Here is a 14,614-nt window from a genome sequence, read left to right as displayed (position 1 = left end):
TGCAACAAGGGTGTGGTCTCCGCGGCCACATTCTGCCTGTGGTTGTCCATCCCTGAAAGAACTTAAAGACTGGAACTATGAGGAGCTAAGGACAAGGGCTGGTTTATGCTATTTCCCGCAACTCTGTGTTGTAATCAAAATACGCTTTAGTTGGGCACAGTTGATGATGGCCAGGCAGACATCTGAGCCCATCTCTCTCAAAATGCTATTCACTCACTGCAAGCTCTCCAGAACTAGGGGTCACCCAATGAAACTGACCGGCAATAAGTTTAAGTTCAAGCAAACAAAAGGGAAGCTTGCTTGTCATGCAACACGTAACTTGCCCAGGGACCACGTTGTCACAATATGTTTTTGTGATGGCCACTGGCACGAGGGCCTTTAAAAAGGATTGCACTGAGAGAAAGTGAGCCCCAAGTTCAGCAGAGACAGGCAGGCCTGCATTGTGTAGTAAAAAAAAAAAAAAGTAGCAAGAGTGATGGAGGGAAGCAATCGAAATAATGGCTCCTTCTTTCATTGGATGTTATAATCAGAGGACACGGAAAGGTGAGTGGGAACTAAGGGAGAACCGGCCGATTGGTCTTCTATCTGCACTTTATAAAGGTTTCACAAAAAGACCGAACAATTGATTTCAGTGTAATGTTGGATTTTAATCAAAGCAGAGAATAAGTCAACTCTTTAATCAAGATTTTCTGTAATGGATTATTTTTCTAATTGGACGGGTACAGGAGACAAACGCATGGAACCTGGTGCTCGGTGGCATTCTTTAAATATTGGTAAACTCTCAATCTCAGCTGATTGTGAGATAAAATCTCTACTGGAGTAGGGCGCTCTTGGAGGTCACGCATTCAACTCTTAAAGCTATGCAATGAACAAGAGTCAGGCAACTATCAAGTTAATTCACCTCTGTAATGAAGACCATTCTCCTTGCTGAGACAGTTCATTGATGGGTTAAACGATGAAGGACAGAATCAGGACATCCCCACAGTTTACTGAGTTTTCCATTGGCGTCAAAGCCCATGGGCAAAATCCAGCAAAACTCAGTCACCGCATGACCAAGTCCCATTGATATCAACGAGAAATGCAAACCCAGTCAGTTGCTTTTAATAGGATGAAGGTCCTCTCTGAGCCAAGAGTGCCTGTTACTGCTTTTATAAGTAGAAGAGAAGAAGAAGAGTTTGGATTTGATATCCCGCCTTTCACTCCCTTTAAGGAGTCTCAAAGCGGCTAACATTCTCCTTTCCCTTCCTCCCCCACAACAAACACTCTGTGAGGTGAGCGGGGCTGAGAGACTTCAGAGAAGTGTGACTGGCCCAAGGTCACCCAGCAGCTGTATGTGGAGGAGCGGAGACGCGAACCCGGTTCCCCAGATTATGAGACTCCCGCTCTTAACCACTACACCACACTGGCTCTCACAAAGTAGGGATAGTTACTCTTGTCTAAAGGCTTATATATAGTATTCAAACAGTTCTGAACAGATAGAGCCTCTTTAAGAGGTATTTTTAGGAGGGATAGGCTGACCAGATCATTCTACCTCAATCTCACAGGTCTATACTGTTCCATTCCTTCCTGCTGTGTGCCATTGCATCCCATACCATCCCTTTCTGCACTACTGTGAGTACTTTATGCAAACTTTGTACAGTGGTACCTCAGGTTAAGAACTTAATTCATTCCGGAGGTCTGTTCTTAACCTGAAACTGTTCTTAACCTAAAGCACCACTTTAGCTAGTCGGGCCACCCGCTTCCACCTCGTCGCTGCTGCATGATTTCTGTTCTCATCCTGAAGCAAAGTTCTTAACCCAAGGTACTATTTGTAGGTTAGCAGAGTCTGTAACCTGAAGTGTCTGTAACCCAAGGTATTACTGTATAGAAAATATACATTTTTTAAAAAAGCATACCAATGATTTTCAAAGGCATTCACCAGTAAAATGGCATAAAGGGCTGTATGTGTTGGGAATCAAGCCCATGTCGGGAGAAGCTGGCAACTTTCCCAGGCACCCGGCTTGGTCTCCGGTGACCCCCCTGGCTGCATTCCCCAGCAAACACAGGCTAGGTCTATATAGGTGACCCTTCCCAGCGTGGGAAGAGCACACCCACTCTTTCCTGCTTCCCCGGCAGGGAAAAGAGATAGTCAGAAACGTCTATTTACACGGCTTTATTTCTGACTCTTCAGCATTACAGAAAACATGTCTGCTCTCTTCAAACATCGTACAACAAGTGAGTAAGACTTCCTGTACAATCCCCAGAGGAAGGTCTCATATTACACTCTGAGCAAATTCCGGTGAACTGCCCTCTGAACTGACTGGAACGCTGTTTCCCACAGTCAGCCAAATCACATGATGTCAACAAGCTGGATGTCTGCAGCTGCGATGAGCTCATATGCTGACAGTATGGGCTGAGACTTTGAGCAAGAAAGTCTTCCTGGCTCTGCTGTGCTGTGCTGTGCCCCATCAATCTTACCTCTTGGTTCTTTGTTTCTGGATCTTGTTTTACCTCTGACATTCTGTCCTGTTGTACACATGCTGTTCACTTGTATATGAATTGGCCCACTCTTTTGCTGGCTGGTGTCCATCTATGTGTGCTGTGCAGCAAACCATTTTTTCACCAGTTAGTTTTTAGGATAAGAGGGGAGACTTAGGATTGGTGAAAAGTTTAATGACCCTCCTCCAAGGTTTACATTTCCGTGCATTGTTCACATGCGGCTTGCAAGTATTTATTTCTTCTGCCTGCAGCACTGGTACCATTTTTTTCCAAACAGGGGTGGAGTCTTTCCTAAGGAAATCTTGGCCAATTCAGGGATTACATAGGCAATATGATGATGTCACATACTGCAGTCAATCAGATTTGACAATATGGATGATGTCACAAAGCCAAAACGGAGTAAGGGCTGGAATGCAAAACTTCCTGATGACACCACTTAGCTGATCAGATTTGATGATTTAACAAAACCAAGTCACTGCTTCCGGCCTTCATTCTGAGTTGGTGAACATTTGGGTCCCATTCACAGGGGCTGTCTGAAAAATTGCTGAAGAAAGGGAGGTCATTACACAAAGGAGTCAATCTTCATTCAATGCACCTCCTCGTTTTAGTTCAGCCCTGGTTCCAAAGGCTCCCAGCTCTTCCCTGCTACTACCTTCCAAAATCCTACACAGCTCTCTCCTGCAACTTGTCTCTCCAATTCCACTATCTCTGCTCCCACTTGCCTAGATTCTTCCCTCTGATTGATACTCCACTGCTGCCTCTTGGCTCGACTCTGAGAACACAATTGGTGTCTATTTCCTGCCTGTTCCCCTGAGCCCTCGCTGCAATCCAGTTCTTGTGTCACCTGCCAAACTTCAGCCCATACGCAGGTCCTTCAAATGAATCCCACCATGACATTGCATCACCAAAGCCAAGCTGACAAAATGAACAGAAACCTTTTCCACTGGGCTCGGTTATTACAGTTCTAATCTAACAAATGAATGGGGTTAGCCAGCACTGAAATCCAAGTCAACCGCCCTGAAGCAGCATCTTGGCTTCCGTTTCACTGCTTCTGGATAAGCAAAATATGGCAATCTTTCAGGAGACCGGTGTATGAATGGAAAGAGCACCCATTCACTGGGGCTGTTAATTAATTAATTAAAACATTTCTCATATGGCTACATCTATCATCATCTATCTATCTATATCTATCTATCTATCATCTATCTATCTATCTATCTATCTATCATCTATCTATCTATCATCTATCTATCTCTATCACCAATCTATCAATCATTTGTGTTCCAATCCTATTCCCCTAGAAATAAACCCTATTGAATTGAGACTCATCCTGGATTTCACTGTTAGTGCAAGAGTGACACTAGGTTTCAGAAACTGCAAAAAAGAGGACACTATGATGACTCTCATTTTAAATGTAGCCTATATGTAGGCTACAGAAGCTGTGATATATTGCTGAAAGGGGCAGGAGAAAAGAAGAGGAAAGTAACTCTTCAACCACCAGTTATGTCTATGTCTCATCCCGAAAGTATAAGAGGGTGTGTCCTGGAAAAAGAGGACACATGGCAACCTTAGTAAGTACTGCAATTCTTTTGTTTTTACATCTTTGCAAGGGAGGAGGATGGGAAAAGAAACAAAACAACTTGGCCCCACCCATGTGACCCTTTTCCCATCCATGTGACCTTATTGCACCCACCTATATGGCCTCATTGGCCACAGGCTGCCCTACCACGTCCAAGGGTTACTAACCACCACTGTTTCCCTGGGTTCAGGGGGAGGGATGTTGACTTTTTTGTCTCCTATTTTGGGGTGTGTAAGTCTTTTCCTTGTTTTTTCGGGGGGGGGGGGGAGTTCTGAACTTTGCCAGTTTTCCTTCTCTGAAATGGGTATATTGTGCTGCTCTCAACAGTTCCTAAGAAGGTCAAATGTGCTCCAGGGTCCCAAAAGGTTGGGGATTCCCTGATTTTGTCTGATACAATCTACTTTTTTGAAAGACACCAGAATGATCCTTGTTTCTTATCCATCATTTACAACTGTGTCAAATATTATATTGTGATTTCTTTCGTATGTCTAATCTCACAATTGAGATTCATGTTATATGTAATGGGAGAATTTAATAACCAGGTAAAAAGTTTTAAAGGACCTTGGATGAAAAACACTGATAAAACATGCATTGTTTAGGGCACTAAAAAAGAAAGGTTTGGTTTTTTTAATATAAAAAAAATCTATAGCCACACGCAAAGAACAGTCTCATCTTTTTACTGCAAAAAAACCCCCGCCACCAGTTTAACATTCTACCTGTGGCATTAGCTATAAAAAGGATACTTTTAAACCCCTAAGTAAGTAGGATAATAGTACCCTAAATCTAATAAAATGTGACATCAGATATCAGAAAATATGATTTTCTGCCAACCAAGCTGGTAAGCTACTTTATGTGACACTTTTCAAAAAGAGAACATTCTTCCTGCGTCTCTTAACATTGTGTCTGAAGGGGGTAAACTGCCGGTTAGGGGACATGTGTGAGGATAAAAAAGGCCTCTGTGTAGCTGACATGTTGTCCACTCATGTATGGCTCCATGTCACCTTATTTCTGCTGTCACAGAACCTGAGGCTAGTGCTTGATGCAATACTGGATTTCACTCCCATCCTCCTGTCTCACTCAATAGTTATTTTGTCTCCTTGCTTTTCCGTGTGTGTGTGTGTGTGTGTGTGTGTGAAAGGTCCTTGCAGAAACGCTTTGCATTGGTCTTTCGGCTTTATTGCTACATTCCCAAGAAATCATGTACCTAATGTAAAGCCCGTTGATTTGAATGCAAAGACTTTAATTGGCTATAATTAAGAGCAGGTCAGGATATAAAAGTCTGAGAACTGCAGGATGAGATGCACTCCTGAAGTCAACAAATTTTTGTCAGGGCAAGTTTTTTGTTGTTTACCGTCGTAACAAATTGTTTTCTCAAAATTTATCTTCTGTACCATGAAAATAAAGAAAAACATTGCTTTTTAAAAAGTTTGGGAGAGTTTGACCTTTCAAAATGAAATCAACCTACACATAGGTTACTATGAACTTGGTGTATTTATATTGAGTCAGACTGTTAACCCACCTCACTCACTAATGTCTACACTGACTGGCAGCAGCTCCTTATGGTATTATTAGACAGGGGTCTCTCCCACACCTACCTGGAGATGCTAGGAATTCTGCATGCAAGGCAGATGGTCTACCACTGAGCTACAACTTTCCCCCAGTACTTCTCAATATAGGGTTAGGAATCATTGAACTGTAGAGTTGGAAGAGACCCTGAGGATCATCTAGTCCAACCCCTGCAATGCAGGAATATGCAGCTGTCCCATACGGGGATCGAACCTGCAACCTTGGCATTATCAGTACCACACTCTAACCAATTGTTCCCCAACCCTGAATAAAGACTCTTTCATTCATTGTGCAACACATATCTTACAGTCTTACTATTACTTTGAAGATCTTTACTGGAGACAGTTACATGCCACAGTGGTTATTGCAATGAATATGTTTAAAGGTAAAGGGACCCCTGACCATTAGGTCCAGTCGTGACCGATTCTGGGGTTGCGGCGTTCATCTCGCTTTATTGGCCGAGGAAGCCAGCGTACAGCTTCCGGGTCATGTGGCCAGCATGACTAAGCTGCTTCTGGCGAACCAGAGCAGCGCACGGAAATGCCGTTTACCTTCCCGCCGGAGCAGTACCTATTTATCTACTTGCACTTTGATGTGCTTTCGAATTGCTACGTTGGCAGGAGCAGAGACCGAGCAACGGGAGCTCACCCCGTTGCAGGGATTCAAACCGCTGACCTTCTGATCAGCAAGTCCTAGGCTCTGTGGTTTAACCCACAGTGCCTTTACTCTACAATAAATACCAATGCTGCTTTGCTTATTTAATGGAAATCAACCCAAACTACTAGGACTGTTTTGGTGAATTAGCAAACAAACAAACAAACAACCGCACAATGTATGATGTTTAGAATGCTTATTTACACAAAATGGCTGACACTGATTAAAATGTCATTGTAGCCTGAAATGTTAATATCCCACTGTTGTAGAATGGAAAAGGTGGTTAGTTACATAGAAGGCAAAACCCAGGCCACCCAATGCCCACATTGTTTGGACCATAACCTTAGTTACTAGCACAGAGGTAATGGGGTTGGGGAGGCTAATATTGGGGAATTTCCTTATATGGCCCCCTGCGATAAGCATTTAGAAACCAAGCAGAACTAAGGGAAGACTGGAGCAAACAGGAAGGGCAACAGTTCATATGCCACAAGTAGTAGTTCAGGCTGGCAAAGAGGAAGGTGGGTTCAGCACCTTGGAAAGAGACTTATACATGGGTTTCAAAACCACATTTAGCCATCCTGCCTTTGAGGCAAACAATACAAGGTGGCTCAGCAATGTCCTGGAGTAACTGGTAGATCTTGATAGCCTAGGCTGTATATCGAAGGGTCTATATACCAGCCACAAGGTTCCTCTTGTATCTGTAACTTTGGGAAGCAGCCCAATCTGATTCACAGCTGCTCTCATTTGACTCGTTGTTTAGGATCAAATTAGATCTGTTAAAAAGTCCCCATTTACTATAGTGAGAAAGGTTAAAAAAAAAGCTATAGCTTTCTTTTTCCTTTCACAGAAGTGGATGGAATTTTCTGGCATAGCAGCTGCTTCATGGTGGATTGAGCCAGCCAAATTGTAGGCAGATACATCCAGGGATTTTCACAGAGGGCACCTTTAATTTTTTGTTATTTAAAAGTAGGGATCCTACATTATATTATCCTTCCTGTAATGGTTGCTTCATCCACCCTTGCCTCTGTCCTTTGCACTTTCTCTGTATCCCAATTGTGTGCATCCCGCTGCATCCAAGATTTCAGAGACTTACCTTGCTAAACATATAAGAAGTGAGAATGGAAGCAGGTGCTTCCTAACATTTACTAAGTTCTTTAAAGTGTGTCTCAATCTTGAAATGGACAGCATATCCACACTTGAAAATATACACCTAAAATCAGTATACAGGCTAATATGGAAATGACTGAGAACTTCAAGTCAGGCAAAACTAGAAATTACTGCAAGTACTGTAACATTTTGTATTATAGCCAAACTAACATTGCATGTACTTTGATGTCCCCCCAAATTTATGTTTTTCTCATACAATCATATTCGGGTGCAGGGGGGTCTTGCCTCTCCAGACCCAGATTACCAGGTACAGTTATTACTTTGGCCCTAGATGCTTGTTTCAAACATTTCTATACCACCCTTCAACCAATAGTTCCTAGGGTGTCCAATTAAAGGTATTAATTAATTAAGTAACCTGTTAAGAGCTCTTAGTCTGTCCCAGACCTACTCAGACAAGAAAGAATGACTTTAAATTAATGGAAAGCATTTCATAAAATCTCTGCCAAAGCCCTGTGTAGACAAAGAGGTTTTTTTTACAACTCTTGTGTGAAATGGCATGCCATATGCCTTTAATAAGGCATGGGAGCTCCTCATCTTTTTTCTCGTTTTTATTTCTGTAGGCTTGTTTTCAAGAAACTAGAACCCTGAGAGTCATGGATCAGGATTGCCGTACTATTCCTTAGGAGTCGCCATGCCCTTTTTGTTGAAATGTGAGCCGCCTGTTTCCATCTGAGCTGGTCATCATGACTTATTCTTGATTTATTTATTTTATCTGCACCATCAACAATTTGGTTCCTGGGTTTGTTTTCCTCTTCCCTCCTTATCCCCTTTTCCTTTTGTGTCGTGCCTTTTCCGATTGTACTCCTGAGGACACAGGTTTTGTGGGCAAGCCCACTCTGGTAGCTTTTCTGTGCAACTACTTTGCATAAATAAATAGATAATTTGTTTCCTATTTATTTTTAATGACCTTTATTCCTTAAGGTGACGACTCTATGAGGAGCTTTGACTTATCCAGCTTGTGTTGCTTCACATTATCTGCATTAGACATTTACATTTCTCCCTTTATGACCATTTTAATTACAGCATCCCAATTTCGGCTCCTTACTAAATATGAATGAAGCAGATGAAGTGTAGCCTAGCTGGAGCATGATGCTGTTTAACGCCAGTTACTATCTTTAGCCGAGATGCTGGGATTCATTCTCATCTCATTTGCTGAGCGCTCTATCATTAAAGTGTCATTGAAAACTGACACCACTTAATTTTAGCAGCTTTCAATTCTCGTTTGCAGCAAGAATAGCTTTAAATGGAGAGGAGTGCAAATTACAGAGAGAAGGGATATTTTTACACTGCACTCAGCATTTTATCAAACAAAGCTGCCTCGCAGGGAATAGGGAACAATACGTTATAAAAAGCCAAACTCTCCTCTGGTGCTGATAAATGGGCATTTGATCTTCCTTGTGTTTGCTTCTGTTTTACGGACTGCTTGCGGTGGCCATAGTCTTGGCTATTATATTAGCGGAGTTGTTTCCTAGCCTCTAAGATACATATAAATATAACCATATATAGATGTGGTTTTCAAAAAACTAAAACCTCTCAGCTCAGTTCCTTTCGCATCCCCTCGAAAGAATCCGTGGTTCTTTGCAAAGCAAAGTCTCATATGGAAAAATTTACTTCCTAAGCCCGTTAATTGCTTTTCTTCTCGTTACATTTTTTTTAAAAAAACCCAGTGGGAATTAGGGGGACCAGGAACTGGGAATACAGACAATGTTTAACCCCTTCAATTTGGTTTTATTCCCTAATTGAATATAAAAACACAGAGAGAGGGAGACGGGCTGCGTTTGGAGACAGCCGCTGCTGTTAAGATGCTGCGCCGACCTTTGTAAAGCAGGACAGAAACGGCATTTGTTTTCAGGACCTGCTTCCTGCTGCAAGCATCCTTTCGTTCATAAGACTATTGACCATTTCTCTCTGTTTCTAAATTAAATCGTATTTAGCGGACAGCCCATACAGTAAAAGCCAGTCACACAGAGAATAATTTACTTACATTGAACTAGACAGCAGTACAGCCGACATCAAAGTTCAAGAAAGATTTATAATGCAATGTTATATATATATATATATCACACAAAATAGGAAGCATTTCAAATGTACGTCTATATATGTGTTCATATTTAGTCCCCAGATTTAATTTCTTCTAGAGACCATTCTCAGATCTGATATTATCAATTACTTGAATGCTTTTCCTAAGAAAGAAGAAAGAAAGAAAGAAAGAAAGAAAGTCTGATACCTTTGGAAGGCTAACAATGCAATGCCACTTGTCATATAATTTGTTATATAATATTATGCATAACTCCTATTAGCTCAGAACAAGATCACATTAAAGTTTGACACTTTTTAGGCCCCGTGGGAGAATGAAACACATGCTTATTGCTGAAATCCTTTGCAGACTCACTTAAGAGAAATACCCATTGTGCAACAATGGGATTTACTTCTGAGGAAACGTGTCCAGGACTGAACTGCAAATCACCCCCTTACGATATCAGTGGGACTTGCAAGAGCTCAATTTAGGCTGACTCTGCCGTGCCATGTGTGTGCTGTGACAATGACATGCTCATATTGAATTTGATTTGAGGCCACTGGGGATTTTTTTTAATCTACGTGATTTGGGGAACTTTACAATTTTCTGTTTTGATAATTCATAGTTCTGAAAATGGGATATGTTTTAACTTATTATTGGGTTGTGTTTGTTTATTATGATTTATATTGCAATGGCCCTCGGCTACAACACTAAAAATCTGACTGATTGATATAATTTCTTTATTGTCTGGTGGTCTAGATTAGATTGCCCTGATTTTTAAAGAAGTCACATGTTCCTTCTGGATTGCTTGGGGGGGTGTTTAGCAGATTTGAAGAAGTGCCTTTTAAATTAATGGGTTGAATTGGAATAGTTATTTACTTTCTAAGGTATTAGAACTATCACTCTCTAAAAACTTTAGAATATAAACGTGGATGGCATAAATTTTGCTTTATTTTTATTTTGGATAATCTGACTGACATGAAATTGTTTAAGTCAACATACCACAATTCCTTTTGGAATTTGTATACTGCTCTTTGATTCAATTCTTAGTAAAATTGTGGTTTAGCATAAAATTCAGCTGAAAATACAATTTAACTAAAATAACTCTATATAATTACAAAACAATTAACAAGGCTGCTTGTTTCATTTTTCAAATTGTGCCTGCTTTAAAATCTGTTTCAATTTCAATTGAGAATATTAACCTTTGGTTCACCAACCATTTGTTTCTTTTGTATATAAACACCATAAAAAATTAATGGTTTGATGAAACATTGGGGGCAAATGCAACTTAAGCTCTGCATTACATAAATCATATTCAAAATTTCATTATGTTACTTTATGTGAATTCCTGAGTCAGAGATGGGGGGAGAGGGGAATGTTAAAATTCAAACACGTTTTTGGAACTCATAAAACTAATGTAATGCTGTGTGCAAGGTACGTTCGAAAATTATTTTCACCTCCAATTGTTTAAAATTCCCTCTGACTCATATATATTTTCCCAGTAAAATTCTATCCTAAATGATGTAGAGTGCAGCTGAGCAGAATGAGATGTTCCAAAATGTCTCACTGGGAGGAGCAATTGAGGATCCAAAAGTGAGGTCAGGGGTGGGGGAAGTCCAGTAAACCAGGTTCCAGGTAAGCAAACAGGAAAATAGGGAGCAGGTGGGTGCTGAGTTGAAGTCACTGTGGACCAGCCTGCCAGCATCCTCTGCCTCTTTCCTATGCCTTCGTTGGTTAGTTGGTCTAAGTGTTACACTCGCCTTGTGACACGTGGAGTTTTCAGGTGAAATCTCATGTGCAATGTGTACACATGGCCAGGTCTAAAGGCAGCCCAATTTAGGGAAGCTTTTAATGTTTGGTGCATTACTGTATTTTAATATTTTGTTAGAAGCTGCCCAGAGTGGCTGGGGAACCCCAGCCAGATGGGTGGGGTATAAATAAATATATTATTATTATTATTATTATTATTATTATTATTATTATTATTACTATTGCTGGACATGCCAGGAGAGGCGGTCCCGTAAGTATGAGGGTCCTAGGCCGCATAGGGCTTTAAAGGTCAAAACCAGCATTGAGTTTATCAAGTGGGGTGGTATCCACAAATGCAATCACCTCCCCTGCCTCACAGACACACTTGCAGTCTCGAAGCGGAGCAGATTATCCTAATGGTGCAGCATGTGATAGCTTGCATGTGTTGACCGGACTTTACCCAACTAGAGAGCAAGGAAGAACAAGATATCTGATAATTAGATGCCTGGGTCTAATGGCATCTACCCACATGGGTTTAACAGAGCAGGTTTAGAAGCAAGTTCTAACATTGGTCAGGCCAAATTTCATGTTCTGTCCATGTAAAAGGCTTCTGAAAAGATGCTCTCTTTGGTTTCATTTATGGCATTCTATAACAACTGAACAGTTTACAATAAACAAGTAGAAAACCACAACTGAAATACACAGTAAAACATAAACCCACAGGGGGTACAAAAAAAGCAGAACTTAGTGCACCCCCCCAAGTTAAAAACACATTTAAAATACAAAAGTCCAGATTGCAGAGGTTACTGCTTTGAGGTTTTATTACAACCAAGCAATATAGAAATGTGGTGAAATAAATAAACAAAAAGCTCTTTATCTTGTGGTGAAAAGTGCACAAGGGTGGTGCCAGGCAAGACTTCCTGGGAAGGGCCACTACTGAATAGGCCCTGTCCTTGGAGATATCCACCTGGACCACAGCCTCTGAAGAGCTGCCACACTTCTGGTACACAAAGCCATATTCTTTTGGTCCCCCCCGCCCCCCATATAGAATGAACAAGGCAGGCTTTATGGAGAGCACAGTTTGTTACAATAATGGAAGAAGCAAATTAGAAAATGGGGTCCACTGCTGGGCTCACCTGAACAACAAAAATAAAGTATGGGTGGCTGTATTTTGAACAAAACATTTTAGAACCATTTCTCTAGGGAAACCGTGGTGATTAGTGGAGTGGTTTTTGTTTTTCATAGCTCCAATGAATTAATTGCATGATTTCCTTAATCCAGAGTTCTGCATTTTCAGAAGTGGATCTCTTGCACATGAGACTGCATAGTTGATTCCTGAGCAGGGGTAAGGAACCAAACTAAGATGCAGGTGGATCCGCTTAATAGGGCAGTTTTTGCAGACAGAAATCTGTGTGAGCATTGAAGCTCCTGAACCCATTAAAAACAAATAAATCAAAGCAAATACTGATTGACTCTAAGTAACTATCCTCAATACAGTTAAGCCAAAGAACTTGACTTTAAGCCAATTTAGCTGCATTTATGCCAATGGAAATAAATCTGTTTAAATCACAGGTCATCAGTTTAAACAGTTTGGGGAATAGTCAGTATATAAGTGAGTTGCATTTATAACTGTCTCTGAGCGTTACATTCCACACACCATCCTCTTCATATAAAATGATAATTCCAACTGTATTTCTTTTCACCCAAGTTTCCATTGCTTTTTTAATTTGCAGTTGTCTTTGAGAACCAATGGGTGCATCCTTTTCATTTCAGATAGTTCAGTGACTTCTTTAAGTTCCTCTTCTTCAGAAATATTGATTCTATCTTTCCCCATTTTTAAAATATTGAAATTATGGCATTCGTTTATCATTCAGGCTTCTTTTCCTTGTTCCATTTCCCCAGCAGTTTTTAGAAACTGTTACCTGGTCAGGTGCCACAGTGGGGTTTTTCTTCCTCTCCTAAGCAGGTTAAGTCCCACCAAATTCCCATGGCCAGCATCTTGTCTGCTGCTTCACTCTCCCCCTGAAGAGGAAGAAGAGGGAGAGGACTTTTATAAGGGACAGACCAGGCACCTCCCTCCATAACTCTGTCCCCATCGCAAGTCTCCATTTAGGTATGCTACCAGTCACCTCCCTATCTGTTTAATTTTGGCAGGACAAGTTGCCTTATTTCGGCTTGGCTTGGCCAATTTCAGGTGGCCTCTCAGCCCCACTCCCACTCCCCAAACCCCTTACATCAGGGATGGAGAACCTGGTGCCCTATGGATATTGCTGGACTGCTGATCCCATCAGCCATTGCCAACATGGCCAATAGTCAGGCGTGATGGGAGTTGGATTCCAGCAACACCTAAAAGGCCACAGGCTCTCCACTGCTGTGAACCCTCAAGCCCTCAGGCATAAATGCTCTTCAGGAACGCGCTAGGGCTGCAAGCACTTAATCAAGGTGTGCAAAGGAGGATTCCTCAGGGCTGTGCAGCCCTTGCCTCAGCCTTGAATTTCCTCTCTCCCACTCTTCTAAGAATGCCAAAGGGTCCAGAACATTTTCGGCTCAGCCATCCAGCTCCCAGGGCTCTGGTGGCAGCAGGCCTTTACAGCTGCACGAAGGCTGAAATCTTGGCATGGCTTTCAGCCACATAGCGTGCTCTCACACATTATGCCAGAACCTTGGAGGCCAGGGGGCTATTAAAACCCACTCTGCCCCTCTGATGGCCTCTTCTGTTCTTTGCAGTGCTCCCCTTCCCAAGTACTTTGCAAATTTCACTGGTTGCCTTTTGGGGGCTGAATAGGATGTTTTTCCAAGTTGCCTTATTGACCTCACTGACTGGGGTTTTTATATTTGTTTGTGTTTGGTTGTGGTTTTTTGCTTTTTTTACTACTCTGCTCTGTTTCTCTCATTGTGTTAATTTGATGGTTTGGCAGTATTGACTAGGTTGATGTATATGTTTGATTGATGCTTCATTTTTTGATGTCTTTAAATGTTCATATAATCAAATCGAGTTATTGGCTGGAGTGTTTTGAAATGATTTAGTATCTGATAGTCATTGTAATGGTGTATTGATATGCATTTTATAGCACCCTTGTGAGCTGCTTCGAGCATATTCATATGGAAAAGTGGCATAGAAATTTAAATAATAATAGTATTGATAAATTTGGTCATATCTGGTAAGCATGGGCTGCAGTTTCACAGGGCAGGTGCAAGGTGAAACCTGAGGCTTGCCTTCCAAGTTGATGGGGCCTGTTGGCTGGGTGAGGAATCCCTTTGTGGCTAACCTGTGACAATCACACTGATTTATTGGGCCTTGAGACACGATGGGTCAGGAAAGCCTCCCTACCCACGCTTAGGTATGGGGCTGATAGAAGGGGATTTCGTGTGACACCATTAGCCTGAACTGGCTGGTTAATAGC

At 41.6% G+C, this 14,614-nt stretch overlaps 1 long non-coding RNA gene across 1 annotated transcript in view; it reads left to right on the top strand.

Moving 5' to 3' along the window:
- Positions 1 to 426: 426 nt before the first annotated feature.
- LOC310674313 overlaps positions 427 to 14,614 on the top strand; it is a 30,132-nt gene continuing 15,944 nt past the window's right edge. The window contains exons 1-3 of the long non-coding RNA XR_014509519.1: positions 427 to 543; positions 1,545 to 1,611; positions 3,908 to 4,049. This is a non-coding gene — a long non-coding RNA (uncharacterized lncRNA). The remainder of the gene's footprint in view (positions 544 to 1,544; positions 1,612 to 3,907; positions 4,050 to 14,614) is intronic.

Source organism: Podarcis tiliguerta, assembly GCF_965153285.1.
Source record: "Podarcis tiliguerta genome assembly, chromosome: 3".
Taxonomy (NCBI): domain Eukaryota; kingdom Metazoa; phylum Chordata; class Lepidosauria; order Squamata; family Lacertidae; genus Podarcis; species Podarcis tiliguerta.
Note: the sequence above shows the minus strand (reverse complement) of the source record. Positions and strands in the feature narration are given on the sequence as shown.